Below are 17,415 nucleotides of genomic sequence, written 5' to 3'. Positions count from 1 at the left end.
CCAGAAGGTTTGCAGGAACTGTTTGCTTGAATACAACCACAAATTTGCCACTTAGCTGATTTGTGTTTGAAAATGTGGGCATCTTTTGCTCCTGTCACATTTGTATTCTGTTTTTACACTGTGGGCTCATTTTTCACTGCAATATAAAGTCCAGCACCTCTGTGGGAGTAGCACAACCATGACTAGAAGCAAAGAGAACTCAAGAATTTCTTTTGTGCTGTGTAGAAGTTGTAATACCAGGAAAAAAACAAAGGTTGAATTTCTATAGATATTTTAGTAAAAAAATTGAAAAAACCTGGAATCAGCATGTGGAAAATATTTCCAAGTGCTCACAGGTGTTACCAATGCTGCAGGATAAAATGATGACTCTACATACCGCAGATATTTGACTACTTGCATTTTTACAACCTCTACTGTGCATTTTTCATTGGATATTTCATCATGCTGAATGTCTCTTCCAACAACTTGTTCATGCGTATGCCGATTCTATTTATTTTATAGATCCAGTATGTTCTGGTTTCCTCTTGTTGTTTAGTGTCTTCTCTGAGTAGACACAGCCTGCAGTTCAGCTGAAAAATCTCTGCATTTTAGTCACATGGTTGTTGGTCACAGCCGAGCCATTCATGTTTTGTTTTGTTTTTTCAGAACTGGTGCAAACGGTTCATTTTGATTTTTAAATGTGACATGGAGAATAAAGTAATTTTAATTAAATATCACAATTTTAGGGTGCAGATTTGGTTAATTTTCCTGACAGAACTGTATGTCGCACATGCTTAGTTCGAGTACCAAATTTGAAGTTAAAAGTTCTTTTTGTGTTTTTACAGTTTCTGGCTCTGATAAATTGTGTAATTCCTGGTTTGTTTGTTTGTTTGTTTGTTTTTTTAAAGAGAGCATACCTTACAAATCTGCTGGTGGGTTTTAAGTTTCAGAGAGTTAAATAACTCACTGGTCCTTAAGAGATTTACTTTCTCTATAAAACAGTTTTTACTCTGGTGTCACTGAGCAGAATTGCACAGAGTAATAATGATAATCACCTTATTCAGACTCACCCATGGATGAAATATCTGCCAGATAAAGAACCTGGGTCATCATTGTCACTATTTGTTAGAGTTTTTTTTTTTTTAACTCGTACTTTTACTTCTCATGTAACACTAGATGAAAACCAGGGCATTTATTTAAATGAAACAAAACTGAATTAAACTGAATAATTCTGTCGGTGGATCTCCCACAGTGCAAACATCCAGTCACTCCCCAGTGCATCTTTTTCTTCAGTGAACATATTTGTTTCCATTTCTAACTCGCTGTAATAAAAGCACAGCAGAGAGAGCAGTGTATATATATTTTTTCACACATATATATTTGTTTTGTGCCTTTATTGAAAGGGATAGTGAAGAGACAAAGAAAATATGCATGAAAATAACAGGAAAATGACACACTGCTCTGTTTCATGCCAGAGCCTCGCTGCTCAGAACATTAACATCCATGTCATTACACACCCGAACCGCTCGACTATCGGGTTGCCCTGTGAGGTCAGTACATTTTAATATACCTGTGATGCAACCTTTGAAATGTGCTGCACGTAAATAACATGCTTTGAACATGAACTGACTGCCTCGTCACGCTCACGTCTCAACAGTCTATTTGCTATTCATACTATCATCAAACCAGATCAGTGTGGGCTGAGGGAGTTTGTCTCGGTACGTCTGCTGATAAATACCTAAAGCTGCTCAGTTTCAACGCAGCTTAAAGGATTGAATCACACTTCAAGTTTTCAAAAACTGTTGTCATGCATGTTGAGTTTTTGTCAACGATTTCTGTTGTTTTTGAGTCCGTGTGGCATCAGGTCAGTTTAAGTTTTCCTTTAGTTCTAGTTGCAACTACTCGGATAGCCAGGAAGTTTCTTGCACATCCACACTGTTGATCCACCGAGATCCTCCTGTAAAGATGAACACACAGTTTGTAGCAACACCCATTGAATGGATTTGCTGCATAAGAATGAAGGCATCCAAAACAATCCACCCTTAATCCTGCTCTTGCTGGGTCATGTTTGCTTGTGGCCTTCTTCTCAGCGTTCCATGTAATCGCAGTGGTTCTCAGCAGTTTAACAAAGCTCATCATGTTAGTTAAAGTTTGGTTTTAAGTATCATGAAATCTCACGGCGGCCTTCATCATCAGCACCATGTTTTCATCTTTTCTGTCTCAACTTAAATGCACCTGTAGCTGGCTGGCTAGCTAGCATTAAAGACGACCACGCTGAGGAGTCCATCTTCCTGTCATGGACTGTTTTTTTCGCAGGTCTCTGTGGCCATTGCAACCAAAGGCTCTTTTGGCCAAAGTCCACGTGGCACAAAAAGGCCGCGGCATTCCTGATGTCTGTGGCTAATCTGCGGTGTCAGCTTGTGTTAACGCCGCACCGCCAAATTTGAGGGCACACAGTGCCGGCGAATATTAAAAACTCCCATCAGCAGCATTCCTCCAGAGGAGGGCGGGTCTGATGCGAGCAAGGGTCACCTAAGGTTGAACAGGGGTTGTGTGTTCGAGCTGCTCCTACTGTAACGGTTTGATCCGCTGGACAGGAGGTGGGGCAGACGCAGGATGGAGGGAACACACTTCAAAGAGAGAGTGCTTTCTCCTTGTCCATCTTCATTGAAACTGGGCTAAATGAGCTTTGTGGGGGATGTTGTTCCTGCTGTTAGACAATTCAGAGACTCGACGGAAGATGCCGAAAACGACAGGAGGTCATATGGCTAGTTAATTATCTGCTTCTCAACCTGCCAGACGCTTTCTGTATCCCACCCCAATTGACCTATAATAGCCATGAGATATTGTTCTGCTAAATTTGAGAAGTCTAGCAAGTGTGGGACTGTCCCTGCAATTGCCTCATGTCAAATTTCACACAGCCATGAGACGGAGTCTTTGTACTTGAGTGCAGGCATCTCTCCTCAGATATCCAACTGTGCAGCTTCCTCGTCTAATGTCAGTAGAGTCTGAAGACTGAGACTGCTAGCTTGTTTGCTTTGTATGTATATGCATGCATATATATATATATATATATATATATATATATATATATATATATATATATATATATATATATATATATATATATATATATAAAATTAAAAAAAATAAATATATAATTTTTTTTTTTTTTTTTGTATGTATTAAAAAAATACACGCAGACTCTTAACCCAGCGTACTGTGACCCACACCTGAGCTCGCTATGAGCCATACAATAAGCTGAAAAATTCAGTGTATTTCTGGCTGTCTGAGGCTGCTGTGCAGACAAGTAACATGTGCTCTGCTCTCCCCAACTCCCAGAGGGGCAAGGACAGGAATGCACCGAGGGTCAGGGGTCGGACAGCCATGTACACGTGCAGCGTTGTAGCCTGGCAACAGGTGCTGTGCAAGAGCCGCAGCCAAGTCATTAAAGATCGCAGCAAACCTTGAATCAAGCTTCCATTTCATCCAACATGACATTTCCTCATTCCTGTCTTTCATCTCTTGTTTGTATAACTTCTATTTTAGAAGATAACTGCATCTCAAAATATTCAGCCTTCTCTTTTATTATTTTCTTGTTTGTTGAAACTGTTAAACAAGCCGAGCTACGACTGCAACGTCTGCACAGAGAAGCTCATAGCTGAGAGGTTGGTAGTGTCTCGGGGAAATGATAGCTCTGTGCCAAGGTATTCCTTCTCCCTCCTGAGAGAGGCCCCGCCATTCAGCGCTGTGAGGTCAACAAGTACAGACCATTACCCACAATGCCCCTGAACCGAGAGAGAGAGAGAGAGAGAGAAAAAAAACCTTAAATATGCAGGGCTGTTCCTTTAAGATGGTAAGACAGGAGCTGCCTGAATGCACTCAGAGACATAGCAGCAGCCAAGATGGAGAAGAGGAGGGAGAGGGGAAAACAGGAGGACAGAAAACAAAGATGTTCCCGAGATGTGGAAAAGGGACAATCTTGTGTTTCCCTGCTTCGGCGGCGAAGCTGTTGATATTGTAAAATTATGGGTGTCAGTTTGCTGATTGCACCGCTCAGAGAAAAGGAGTCTTGTTGCTAGGAGAGGAGTGATTCAGCCTTCTCTTATTGGCCGCTAGGATGCGTAAGACGGCCCAATGAGAGCCCTCCCCTGAACGGCAGTGCAATAGTAGAGCTACCCCCACATGCAGACCTGATTAATATGTCAGACATGTTTTATGGGTTAACGTGAATCAGGCTGGATGTATTGAAAAGACTGCAGCAGGGATTTTGTGTGGCTGTGTGCTTTGTGTGTGTGTGTAAGTCTATACAACATGCGTGCCAAAGGCCACGCTGACATCTCATGCACGGCACAGCGAGGTCAAACGATGCTCTCCATTCCAAAAAATGTTCACAAGCGCAGCGCACTCACTGTAGTAATGAACTAACTCAAAACAGACTGGAGTAGAAATAGGAAATAGGATTCCTCACATGAACATGATTATCACGAGAATGCAGCGCACAGAAGAGGAACACAAGTGAAAAACTTAACTCTCTTTTAGTCAACTGATGTTACTTCAAAGAGGACACGGGCTGCAGTAGATTTACAACACACTGTACAGTTGTTCACATGTTGTGGATCTCAAAACAAATCTGCCAGGGAAATATGTTTTTTCTTTCTTTATTTTTTACCTGACACTAAAAAAAAAATGTCATTTTTTTTCCCTCTTTGACAGGTTCAGCAAGTCAGATTTTTTTCTGCAGTAGAAGTCTGATTCTCTCTGCAAGCAGTGCTGGAATTGACAAGAAAATACACCATTTTGAGGAAAAAGCTTGTTTGCTGTGCTACCCACAGTCAGACGAGACACTTTTTGTTCTTTGTAGAGACAATAGAGTCCAAGGCTTGTTTTGCACAAAGACTACAGACAGGGGAGGAACCCTTTTTGAACGTGAAATAAATACTCAGAAATAGTTACTTTTCCTTTTGAACCCTCTGAACCCCAAGCCATTTCTGGCTGATTTATTCCCTCCTATCGCATTTTTCCTCAGTGTGGACTCATTTTCACTGCAACATAAAATCTGCACCTCTATAGAAACAGTAGAGGGAACTCAAGAATGTCCAATAAATAGAAAAAAACAAAAACTGAATTTCTTTCTTTATTTACTGAAAATCTGAAAATCCTAGAATCCACATGTACATCATTTTCCCAAGTGCCCACTTGTGCTCCATTTCAAGGAAAAAAGGTCTCTCTACATACTTTAGATATTTCACAGCTTACATTTTTAATTTGTTTCTATATTTGTCTCCTATCTGCTGGGTAATATGATCAATATGATCTGCAATTCAGCCAAAATCTCAGAATTTTTGCCATGTGATTGTTGGTCATAGCTGAGTCACTGATGATTCCATGGTTGCAGTGAGGAGCGCAGAATATTTTGTTTTTGACAGAATCGGGTTAGAGCAAATTGTTTATTTTAAAAAATTTTTAATGACACTTGTAGGTTAAAGCAATTTTGGAGACATATTGTGATTTAAAGCTTAGATTTAGGTAATGTTCCCAATGAAACAGCTCATCACAGATGAACAGTTCAAAGACTGTAGAAAAGTTAGAAATTCAACTATTCTTTCTTTTTTTACAGTCTGGCTCTAAAAAATGGTGTCATTTTCATGATTTTTTAAAAGGCAACATGCCTTTCAAACCCATCAGCATATTTTGGGGTTCAGTGAGTTCATAACTCTGCATTCTTCACTGCATCGCTGGTCTGTTATATAGTCCAACCTTATCTGCTGTAATGCACCTGGGCCATGATAGTGTGACCACATAAAAATAATACCGGGATCCTGACACTGAAGCAGCTTAATGGAATCACCAGCCATCATTAACTTCAGTACTTGCAGCCTATTTATACTTTATAAAGAGAACTTACACTCACTGTGCCTATTCAGCGTCCAGCTCATCAACACTTTTATCCACCAACAGAAGAAAACATGTCTCAAAGCTGTGAAAAAGAGCAGCAGAAGATGTTTTGAAAGAGAAGAAACGGTGAGGGTAGTGTTTATCTTACCTTTAGAGGCCAGTGTGCCTTCCTAGCTGCAAAACTAAACTAAACAAAAATAGTTTTGCTCTTCATTTCCATGTGTGGGACTCAGGCAGTGCTGGTTAAATGATGCCATGATTTATAAAACTTTGCCTCAGCATCACGTGTGGTCTCTAAATAGCCTGGTGCAGAATGAGGCACAGTAGGCTTTTGCACGCTATAAATTAATCCCAGTTAAATGTGCTTTATATTTGGATCATTGTGCCCACATGTAGACGCTGGACACAGTGTGGTACAGTCATACAGGTGTTTCTACTTTGACTCATTAGACCTCTCCTTAGGACTGTGTGGGCGTTTCGACATGTTGATCACTCCCTCCTTTGTTTTCTGGCACCTTTAGATCCGCCTGTACTTAAAAACTTTTAATCAACTACTTGTCCTTTTTTGAATTTTTGACTTTTATTTGTATTCTTTTATTTGGTAACGGGATTTGAGGAGCTCGTGTGATACCCATCTCTGCCTACTGTCAACCTGAGCGGAATCGGAGGATCTAATCAGAGTGGAAGTGAAAACACTTGTGTGGGTGTGCAGGGCCACATTATGATTTGATGTACAGCAGCTCAATAAGGAAAAAATATCAAATTACCTTGGAGCAGTAATTATTGGTACACAGCCTGCTGCATTCTGACTCTTGGCGTAATGTTACACATTATTTACATTTCATGAAGAAAATGTTTGCTGTGCGTACGCTCACCAGCCAATTCTCTAGAAACCTCCGTGAAATTTAATGCAAACCAACAGCTCCTTCATAAATTCTTCTTTTTGAAGCTTCTACATTTTAAATTTTTGTTGGTGTTGTCAAACATGCTTTATGTTCACCATTGAGGTTGCATTGCATGGTTGCATTGTTCATGATATTTTGCTGCTGATTTTGTCAGTTTCTGGCTATTACAGGATGATAATGGTTGCATGATGACTGCTCAAAACTCATTGTGCTGTACATAACTATCAATAGCTCTGGCTACTCTCATCAGTGGTTCAAAAGATTATATGTATGCAGAAGGAACATAAACAGCATATAAAGGCTGAACCCTCCATGATGCCACCAACAGGTTTCCTGAACAGCAGTTTTGAAGTTCAGTGTTGTGGCTCCAGTCAATGCCATCTTGGCAGCTACCTAACATTTGAACGATCCAAAATTAAGCAAAGAGGTGGAGCTTTTGTGGAGATGAGGCAAATAATGCAAACATCTCTGGACCATCGACTGTCCTGTGGTGACACCCACCTGTCATTTAAACGCCCTTATTTATACGTAACTTTAAGCCTCAATACAATTGAACCAATTAAGTTATACAGAAATCCAGCTCTTGTAAAGTACCTATGAATGGGAAAATAAGCTATAGAAACCAAAAACATTTTTTATGCCAAGCTGTAAACATGTTTATTCAACTGTAAAGTTGGGCATTTTAACATGAGGGTTTATGATGATTGACACGTTCTCAGGCAGCCTTAAGTGGCCATTCAAGGAACTGCAGTTGGAGTTGGTGCTCTGGAAGTTGACACTTGAGCAGGAATCATTTGTCACTCTCCAGTTTTCATAAAGCTCTTTGGTTTTAGCATCTCTCAACTTAAACTTTTCCAGTCGGCACTTTTCCTGTTTTGCTGCACTCTTGAAGCTTTTGTCAGTGTTTTCTTCAGCTGTTAGTTGGTAAATAACCACTTTACACTACTTGTACAACACCAAACCAGAGCTGAAAAGAGAATTATGGCCTTCCATTTTTCTCTATGTCTACACAACATGTACAGATTCAGCAGCCATGGATACATGGACACATCAGCTTTATATTGTGATAATGTGCCAGTCAGTTATTGTAGGTTCTGGTAAACAGTTCTGCTGCCAACATAGGTGAGTGAGTAATTCATTTGGAATGGCTGAATTTACTGTATTGCATTTATCAAGTTATTGAATGGTTCCTTCATTTTAAACTGGAGCTAAAATGGCACTTTTTTAGGGTTGAGGTCAACTGTAGTACATTTACTCAGGTCCATTTTATGCTATTTTGGACCTCTACCCCACTATAGAGGAAAATTTGTACTGTCTCATCACCTACATTTATTTAACAGCTGTAGTTACTTTAAGATTAAGATTTTTTTTTTAACTAAAAACTTTAAAAATACGACAGATTTTAAAATTAGCAGTTTCCACCTTTTGTGGCTTTGGATGTCTTACATAAAGCCATGTGTAGTCGAGGTGACTATTTAGACATCTGTTAGTTGTTTCCCTCTAAACTTCTCACATGGTTTCATTTTTTTTTTTAAAGCTTCAAATGATTTGATATTTCACCAAAAATAAATGATTAGTGAAAAAATCAGCAAACTGAAACCAGATTTGCGTATCAGAGCTTAGTTTTTTCTTCTTATACTGTACTTATATAGTGCTTTAACTACATTTGTGCTTTTAATTAAGCAGGATTTTTCATGTGCAATGCAGTATTTGTACTTCAGTAAAGAATCTAAATACTTCTTCCGTCACTGCTGTACACATTATACTGATGTTTAAGGTATAAATCGGTTTCTCTATAGTATAATTTGCCTCCAGAGGTGACTACTGAACCACACTGTTCTTAGTGATGTCTTGCTTCAAACACAATTTGCACAAAAGGCAGCAGCTTTTAGAGTTATTCATATCACCGACAAGAAACAGGCTAAAAATAAATGCTGTGCTTCTTTTGCCACAGCTGATCACAAACTACTATCCTGGCAGAAAATCACAATTCCTGACCTGAGACTCTACTGGCTGCTTCAATAGATATTATTGTGCTTCCACAGAGCCCACTCTTTGTAGCACAGTCAGTCAGTCTGCGCTAAAAAAGAACGTTGAACCAATGCGGAATGTGCAAATGATAGTTGATACGTGTTCATAAATGCTGTCTGGTGCATGTGTATACCCCAGGTAGTTTAGCAGCAATGCAAAACCACACAATTTAAGTTTTCATCTAATGGCTGTTGAATAACCAACAACGTATTTTGCGCTACTAATTAAGAATTGAATTTGATAATAGCAGGGATTTGTTTGCTTCCAGATTTGCTGGAGGGAAAATATCTGCCAGCATTTCTCTTTGAAGAATAAATCAAAAGGAAAGAAGCAGCTGTTGGATTCCTGTTCAGTGAGCTGTACTCACTGAAGTGGATCAATGCAAATATCATGTCAATCCTCTGATTTATCGCCGTAGTTATTTTGACAGGTTTATTTGTCTCGTCATGCCACATTTTGTCCAGTGGTTATTCACAGTATATAAGTGCACTAATGCACTGATTCTGCAGAGGATAATCACACCGGCGACGACTTCTTGGAGAGTTTCAAACAAGAAGCCGACTGCATATTGTTGTAGAAGTTCTTTTTGATTTTTAGAAAGCATCATTGTTCTAACATGTAGTACCATCTGCAGTCCATCAATAATGCATGTTCCAAAAGCACCCCAAAAACTGCCACATTTGGAAGTTTCCTTTTAGGAGTTTGGTTCCTGTTGCTTTAACCGGCTGTCAGGAACACACACAGAAACTTTTTTTCTTCTTCTCCCTTTTGTTCACTCCTCTATGGAAATGTGCATCTGTTCTGTGGCCACACACGCAGCCCAAAAAGTGAAAGCTGCAGTTAGTCTCCTGCTTTAATCCCTTGTTTCAGTTTTAATCTGTTTCAAATCTTTTTTGTTTCTTTTTATTTAAAGCAAGGTGTGTGCTCATTTTTTCCCTTTTTCTATTTTTTGGTTTATCATCTTGTCTTTTTTCCCCCCAGAAGTGTCTCAAGTGTCCTATAAATGCAGTTGTTGAAGTCACATATTTGTAAATGACCCATCTGAGGTCCAGTGCCAGGCTCTCTTCAGTGTTTGCAGTGTGTTTTTTAAGTGGCAGGGTGGGCTGGCAGTTACAGATTGTCCCATTGTCACAGGGTCACAGGTCTGATCCCTCTCAGAGCCGGTGTGTCCACGTTGAGCCGCCTCCATCGGAGACGTTGCCCCTGTCTCACCCTTTTGTTGAAGCAGTTGCATGAGCCAGAAAGTGGATCCATTAAGACTCACAATCGACCTGCTGAAAACAGAGAGCTGCTGTTTGGTTACAATGCAGAAATTTACTGTTGACACACAACTCACACAAAGCTGCAAGGCTCCTTCTGTCCTGTTGTGTTTTCTGTTTATAAATCCTGGTCAGGTAGTGGGTTCAGGTCCTGAATCTGCAGATTCAGAACACAACTGAAGACACTGAAATGCTGTCACATGCTGACCTCTAGTGGATGATGTGTGGTTTACTGACAGTAGAATAAAACCCTCAGTCACAGTCATTTAGGGCATGTTTAGCGGTGTGTTTTCTTGTCTGGGGGTTTCCAAATAACACAATTAGTCTGCAGCACTGAAATATAAATAAATCCATCCTCTGCTTACTCATACACTAATTGAAATGATTTAATTCTTCGCTGTATGTCCTGGACATTAATCCCAGGAAAGCTATTGGTAATGATGTGTGTTTAATGATCTGGTAACATTTATACTTGTGATATTTAAATGAAGAGTAATCACACCAGATTAAAGTATCAGTTTTTAATTCGTATTATGATAAATGTCTAGGGGAGGAGGAAGTAGTAAGATTCTGGACTAAAGTAAAACTACAAATTCCACACTGCAGAAATACACAATTGCATGTAAAAGTTCTGCATTTAAAATATTACGAAACTTAGCAATCTGGGCACGTGTACGGATCTGGTAATTGGATTTTCCGTTCTGAAACGGGTATAAACAAAAAACGAGTGGTTATTTGATTTTCGTTTTAAAATACAAAAATTAAAATTGAAATACAAGGCATTTTTCCTTTTCATGATCAAAAAGGGATATACGTTTTTTTTTAAATGCTTTTATTTTCGTTTTATATTTAGAATAACAAGAAAGTAAAATCAGTAAGAGACAGAAACGAAAAAAGGTCAGTTTTTTCATTTTCTCAGACCGGAAATTGTCATCAGGAAGTGTGGAGCCAAACAGAGTACGGTGCATAGACTGTACATACATTTTTTTTTCATGAGTTTTCATGGTCAGAATGAGAGATCAGGTGGCCGATCTTAAAATAAATCAATATCGATTTTTTTATAGAGCGTTAAAGTTTTACGAAGCCAGGGGGCGGGACTATTTGATTGACAGTCCGGTCTGGAATGATTGACAGGTCCTATGGAGGAGGAAGCCTCGACTCTGCTCTCCTCATTTGGATTAATTCTGATATAATAACTGTTTATTTATCGGTGGAGCAGCACAACATTTTCCACAGACAGTTTTCCTGCCCGTTGGCTTGTTTTAACCAGTTTTCTACCTTCGGCTGATTCTACCAGCAGACACTGAAAGGACTCTAATAGTTCGGTAAGTAAATGTTTATTTTCGTATCGGTGCTGCTTTTAATGCACTTTATATGCAGCTTTAGTGTCAGATGTAATGTGTGCCATGTACTCCAGATGTTGGTGGAGTTTGTTTCAGTGTGTGTTGACCAGAGAAGAAAGTTAGCATAGTAAATGTTAGCTTTAATGTTAGCGATGCTAACCGAGCTAGCTGCTCAGTCGCAGCTTGATTAAAGCTAACGTAGCATCAAGCTAATGTGTTGAGTTTCATGTAAACAGCTGAAGTGTGTTGTGTTCCTGTCATGTGGTTCATTATGTTCATAAAACTGTGGCTGGTTGACATTAATGTAACGTTCAGGAAACTTAAATGTGATTAAAACAGTAACGTTAATGTTCTAGTTGTCAGTAATCAGCTTTAATTTGACACTAAAACAGACTCTGATAGTTTGAAATGACATCAGTTTCATTAATTTGTTGAAAATTGTCTCATTTGTTGTTGTGATGTTGCTGCTGATTCATTAAAAGCAGATGATCCGTGTTGAAGATACGTTTAGTTCTAGTATCAGAAGTACAAGAAGGAAAATGGAAGTTTAGTTCTGCTACGTCAAAGATTTCAGGATTAAAATAACTAAATGAGTCTTTATGCCGCAAACTTTATTTTTAGAATAAAGAAATAATGAAATAATCACAGATGATAAAAATATAAATAGCAGAGAAAACCTGAGAGAATAATTTCCTGAAAAGTCTGTGAAGGAAAAGCAGCTTTTTATCCTGAAAGATCAGAATCAGCTCCAACATCTGCATCTGACAGAATCAAGTCAACCAGAAAGAAAAGAAAAAAGAAAATGACTTCTTTCTGATCACATCTGTTCTGCTGCTCACAGTCTGCTGCTGCTCACATTCTTCACATTTATAGTCCACTTTTAAAAGTTCAGCAGACAAGTGCTCTGCTTTGGAGTGTGATGATGTCGTCGGTGATGTGGAGAGTGAAGTTTCCGTTTCACTCACAGCGTGCTTTAGGGCAGCCGGGTCGGACTTGATGTTTGAAATACTGACCAACAGCTCAGATTTAACTGTCTGTAGTTCCGTTTTGATGGGTGTTAAACTTTCACTCAAAGCCGCCAGGAGCTGGGTCTTTAAAATAACCGCTGTCTCGTTACAGAGTGAAAGTAGCAGTTCCTCCTTAAGGTCAGAGATTGCAGTATCTGAGGGCCTCTTCAAAAGAAGACATAGTTGATGAAGGCGTTCTGGAGCAGGACCAGAAAGACCACGACCAAGCAGCCTTGAGATCTTAGGCAGCGTCTCCCTCAGGTGGGTGTCAACGGTGTTCACGGTCAGGTCTGTGGTAATCCTGTCAAAAAACAAAACAGAAAAAAATCTAGATTATAAATCAACATGTAACCAAAGCACTCTGTGTATAACGCCATAGTATAGGATGTAGGTCAGAAAATGTCAAAGTACAGTATACTTTTCAAGAATAACATAGTATGGCCTGTGGTTCATAGTATAGCATGTCGGCAAAAAAAACCCAACTGATTATTATGTGGTTCAAAAAGTGCAAAATGATAGGATGTTGCCTAAAATTGTCATGTATGATATGTGGTTCAAAAAATGTCATAGTGCAAAATAGTATGTTTTTCAAGAAAACATCAGAGTATATGTCGTCTAAAAAATGCCATAGAATAATATTTCATTGCACAAGTAAAAGTATAGTAATTTTTAAAAGTGTTCAAATTCTTATATGTTGCTAAAAAAAACAAAAACAAAAAAAGTCACAGTAATATGTGAATTTAAAAAGCCTATAGTATAGCATGTCACCCAAAAAACGTCATAGTATAGCATGTCATCCAAAAAACATCATGGTATAGCATGTCGCTCTAAAAACATTATAGTATAGCATGTCGCTCTAAAAACGTCATAGTATAGCACGTCACCCAAAAAACGTCATAGTATAGCATGTCACTCTAAAATTGTCATAGTATAGCATGTCGCTCTAAAAATGTCATAGTATAGCCTTTGGTCTAAAAACGTCATGGTATAGCATATCGCTTTAAAAACGTCATAGTATAGCATTTCGCTCAAAAAATGTCATAGTATAGCTTTTGGTCCAACAAACGTCATAGTATAGCATGTTGTTCAACAAAATATCATAGTATAGCATGTCACTCTAAAAACGTGATAGTATAGCCGTTGGTCTAAAAACGTCACAGCATAGCATGTTGTCCAACAAAACATCATAGTATAGCCTTTGGTCCAACAAACATCATAGTTTAGCATGTCGCCCAAAAAACGTCATAGTATAGCCTTTGGTCCAAAAAACGTCAACGTATAGTATGTTGCTCTTGAAACGTCAATGTATAGTAGGGCTGGGCGATATGGCCTAAAAAAAAATTCTCAAATTTTTTCACAAAAAATCCCAATTTACCCGATTTTTTTTTTAACCCCCTACCTAATCTCTGCATGCTGGAGTCCAGTCTACTTTATGCAAATGAGCTGCAGCCCTCTCCAGGTAAACACACCGGATCGCAGCTGGAAATGCGCCGCATGTGGCATGCTGGTCCAGTTGCCGTGCGTTTTTACCTGGAGAGGGCTGCAGCCCATTTGCATAAAGTAGACTGACTTCTACTTTATGCAAATTGCATGCGGCGTGCGGAGATTCCACGCATCGTGAAACTGTCCTCAAACTTCTAAACTAGGCGTCGGTGACCTAAAATGAGGACAGATTCAGCTGCTGCAGATTATTTCTCGCTTCAAATGCTTTCAGAAATACTTTTCGCTGACGTGTTTTTTGAAATAAAAGGGAAAGTTTGCTGACAAGCCGCTATGTTTATCCGACTTGTCTGGCGGACTGTCCAGCTGAAAGCTCGGTCACGTGACCACGTAGCGGCCTGCTGTTGCTCAGCGCTGTCATGTGACCATGTTGTGGTCCGCTGGTGACCGATTGCCGTCCGTGTGATTTTCAAATGCGGTGCGTTGTCGTGCGGGAAAATCGTATCAAGTGGACACACGCCTTTAGATCTGCGCCGCTCGCCGCCATGTTGTCTGTGTATCAAGCGCGGGGCTAGGGGGGGCGCGCACTCTGAACTACGGGAGCCCAGTGGCAGGCGCTGGTGGCGGATGTTGATGAGAAAATCGATTTTCATAAAAACAAATTGACATTAAGTACAAACTCGAATTAATCGATAAAATCGATTTATCGCCCAGCCCTAACGTATAGCGTGTCACTCTTGAAACGTCACAGTATAGCATGTGGCTCTAAAAATGTCATAGTATAGCATATCGCTCTAAAAACGTCATACTATAGCATGTCGATCTAAAAACGTCATAGTATAGCCTTTGGTCCAAAAAGCGTCGTAGTATAGCATGTCGCTCTAAAAACGTCATAGTATAGCATGTCGCTCTAAAAACGTCATCATATAGCATGTCGCTCTAAAAACGTCATAGTATAGCATGTTGCTCTAAAAACGTCATAGTATACCATGTTGCTCTAAAAACGTCATAGTATAGCATGTCGCTCTAAAAACGTCATCATATAGCATGTCGCTCTAAAAACGTCATAGTATAGCATGTTGCTCTAAAAACGTCATAGTATACCATGTTGCTCTAAAAACGTCATAGTATAGCATGTCGCCCAAAAAACGTTATAGTTTAGCCTGTCGTCCAAAAAACATCATAGTATAGCATGTCGCTCTTAAAACATCATAGTATAGCATGTCGCTCTAAAAACGTCATAGTATAGCATGTCGCTCTTAAAACATCGTAGTATAGTATGTCGCTCTGAAAACGTCACAGTATAGCATGTCGCTCTAAAAATGTCATAGTATAGCATTTCGCTCTAAAAACGTCATAGTTTAGCATGTCGCTCTAAAAACTTCATAATATAGCATGTCGCTCTAAAAACGTCATCATATAGCATGTCGCTCTAAAAACGTCATAGTATAGCATGTTGCTCTAAAAACGTCATGGTATAGCATGTTGCTCTAAAATGGTCATAGTATAGCATGTCGCCCAAAAAACGTTATAGTTTAGCCTGTTGTCCAAAAAAACATCATAGTATAGCATGTCGCTCTTAAAACATCATAGTATAGCATGTCGCTCTAAAAACGTCATAGTATAGCATGTCGCTCTTAAAACATCGTAGTATAGTATGTCGCTCTGAAAACGTCACAGTATAGCATGTCGCTCTTAAAACATCGTAGTATAGTATGTCGCTCTAAAAACGTCATAGTATAGCATGTCGCTCTAAAAATGTCATAGTATAGCATTTCGCTCTAAAATCGTCATAGTTTAGCATGTCGCTCTAAAAACTTCATCATATAGCATGTCGCCCAAAAAACGTCATAATATAGCATGTCGCTCTAAAAACTTCATAATATAGCATGTCGCTCTAAAAACGTCATAGTATAGCATGTCATCCAAAAAACGTCATCGTATAGCATGTTGCTCTTGAAATGTCATCGTATAGCATGTTGCTCTTGAAATGTCATAGTATAGCATGTCGCTCTAAAAGCGTCATAGTATAGCATGTTGCTCTAAAAAGGTCATAGTATAGCATGTTGCTCTAAAAACGTCAGAGTATAGCACGTGGCTCTAAAAACATCATAGTATCGCATGTCGCTCTAAAATTGTCATAGTATAGCATGTCACTCTAAAAAAGTCATAGTATAGCATGTCACCCAAAAAACGTCAGAGTATAGCATGTTGTCCAAAAAACGTCATCGTATAGCATGTCGCTCTTGAAACGTCACAGTATAGCATGTCGCTCTAAAAAGGTCATAGTATAGCATGTGGCTCAAAAAACGTCATTGTTTAGCATGTCGTCCAAAAAACGTCATTGTTTAGCATGTCGTCCAAAAAACGTCATGGTATAGCATGTCGCTCTTGAAACGTCACAGTATAGCATGTCGCTCTACAAACGTCATAGTATAGCATGTCGCTCTTAAAAATGTCATAGTATAGCCTTTGGTCCAAAAAACGTCATAGTATAGCCTTTGGTCCACAAAACGTTGTGTCTCAGCTGTCTGAAGTAGGTGAGGAGCAACACAAAAACAGTTCAAACGCTGGTTTCCAGAGGGTTAGACGAGTATTTATTTGAAAGAGGAATTTTACAATAACACAACATGTGAGGGGGTTAAAAGCAAATGGGTGTTTGTAAAATAAAAATAAATAAACAGAACTAAAAGTGAACTGCACGTTAACATTGATGGGCATTCCAACCAGGAACAAAGTAAAACGTAATCAATACGAAAAAAAACTCTTCCTGTTCACCTCTTCAAGCCCAAAAACACACTGCAGTAGCACCCTAAACTAAAACTACCAATGGGTTCCCTGTTTTCCTTTCTGAACAATTCAAAGTTCCCTCTCTATCTCCCCAGACATCCACCAACCACTGGAACACATCTCCAAAGTTCTGCCGGGCCAGCTCAGCTTCCCCTCAGAAGAAGTGCTGCCACCTGCCAGATGAAGGAGCCTTTTGAGAGGCAGCTGGCATCGTGATTGGACTGTACTTTGGTCTGTTCCAATCCAGCTTCAGCTCCAGAGACGGCAGGCGGGACGAGTCAACGGAGGCCGGGTGGACGAAGGCATGCAGCTGAGTACAATCCAGAAAACAACAGAGGAGGAGTGCAGTGGCCCAGAGCCAGAACAAACAGAGTAGCATCGTATGTCTCTTAGAAAACATCATAGTATAAGCCTTTGGTATGAAAAAGCACCATCATATACATCATATATTGTACAAATAACAAGTCAAAGGAAAGAGACTTACATTGTAGAATTGTAGTAATTGTGGGCTGACTGATTTACTGATTAGAAGTATTTTATTTTTACTGATTTACGGTAATAAATACATTTAAAAATGGTGCTACTTTGGCTCTGAACCTTTATCTACCTGTGGTCGCTCTGTCTTCTGGAGTGATTTGATTGGGTTATTACGTCACGAATAAAACCTCCTTTAACTTAACATCTGTAAAAAAAAAACAAAAACATATCAACAAAGTTATCTGTTAAAGTTTGTTTTCTTGTAAGTTTAACTCCAAGATTATAA

General features: G+C 39.3%; 1 long non-coding RNA gene across 1 annotated transcript; it reads left to right on the top strand.

The window, feature by feature from the left end:
- The first annotated feature begins 11,253 nt into the window (after positions 1-11,253).
- Positions 11,254-17,055, top strand: LOC129348488 (uncharacterized). Its single transcript, XR_008601019.1, has 3 exons — positions 11,254-11,397; positions 12,535-12,683; positions 16,748-17,055. It is a non-coding gene; the product is annotated as an uncharacterized LOC129348488 (long non-coding RNA).
- The last annotated feature ends 360 nt before the right edge of the window (positions 17,056-17,415 follow it).

This window comes from Amphiprion ocellaris, unplaced genomic scaffold, assembly GCF_022539595.1.
Source record: "Amphiprion ocellaris isolate individual 3 ecotype Okinawa unplaced genomic scaffold, ASM2253959v1 Aocel_unscaffolded282, whole genome shotgun sequence".
Classification (NCBI taxonomy): domain Eukaryota; kingdom Metazoa; phylum Chordata; class Actinopteri; family Pomacentridae; genus Amphiprion; species Amphiprion ocellaris.
This window is presented reverse-complemented; position numbering and strand designations above follow the sequence as displayed.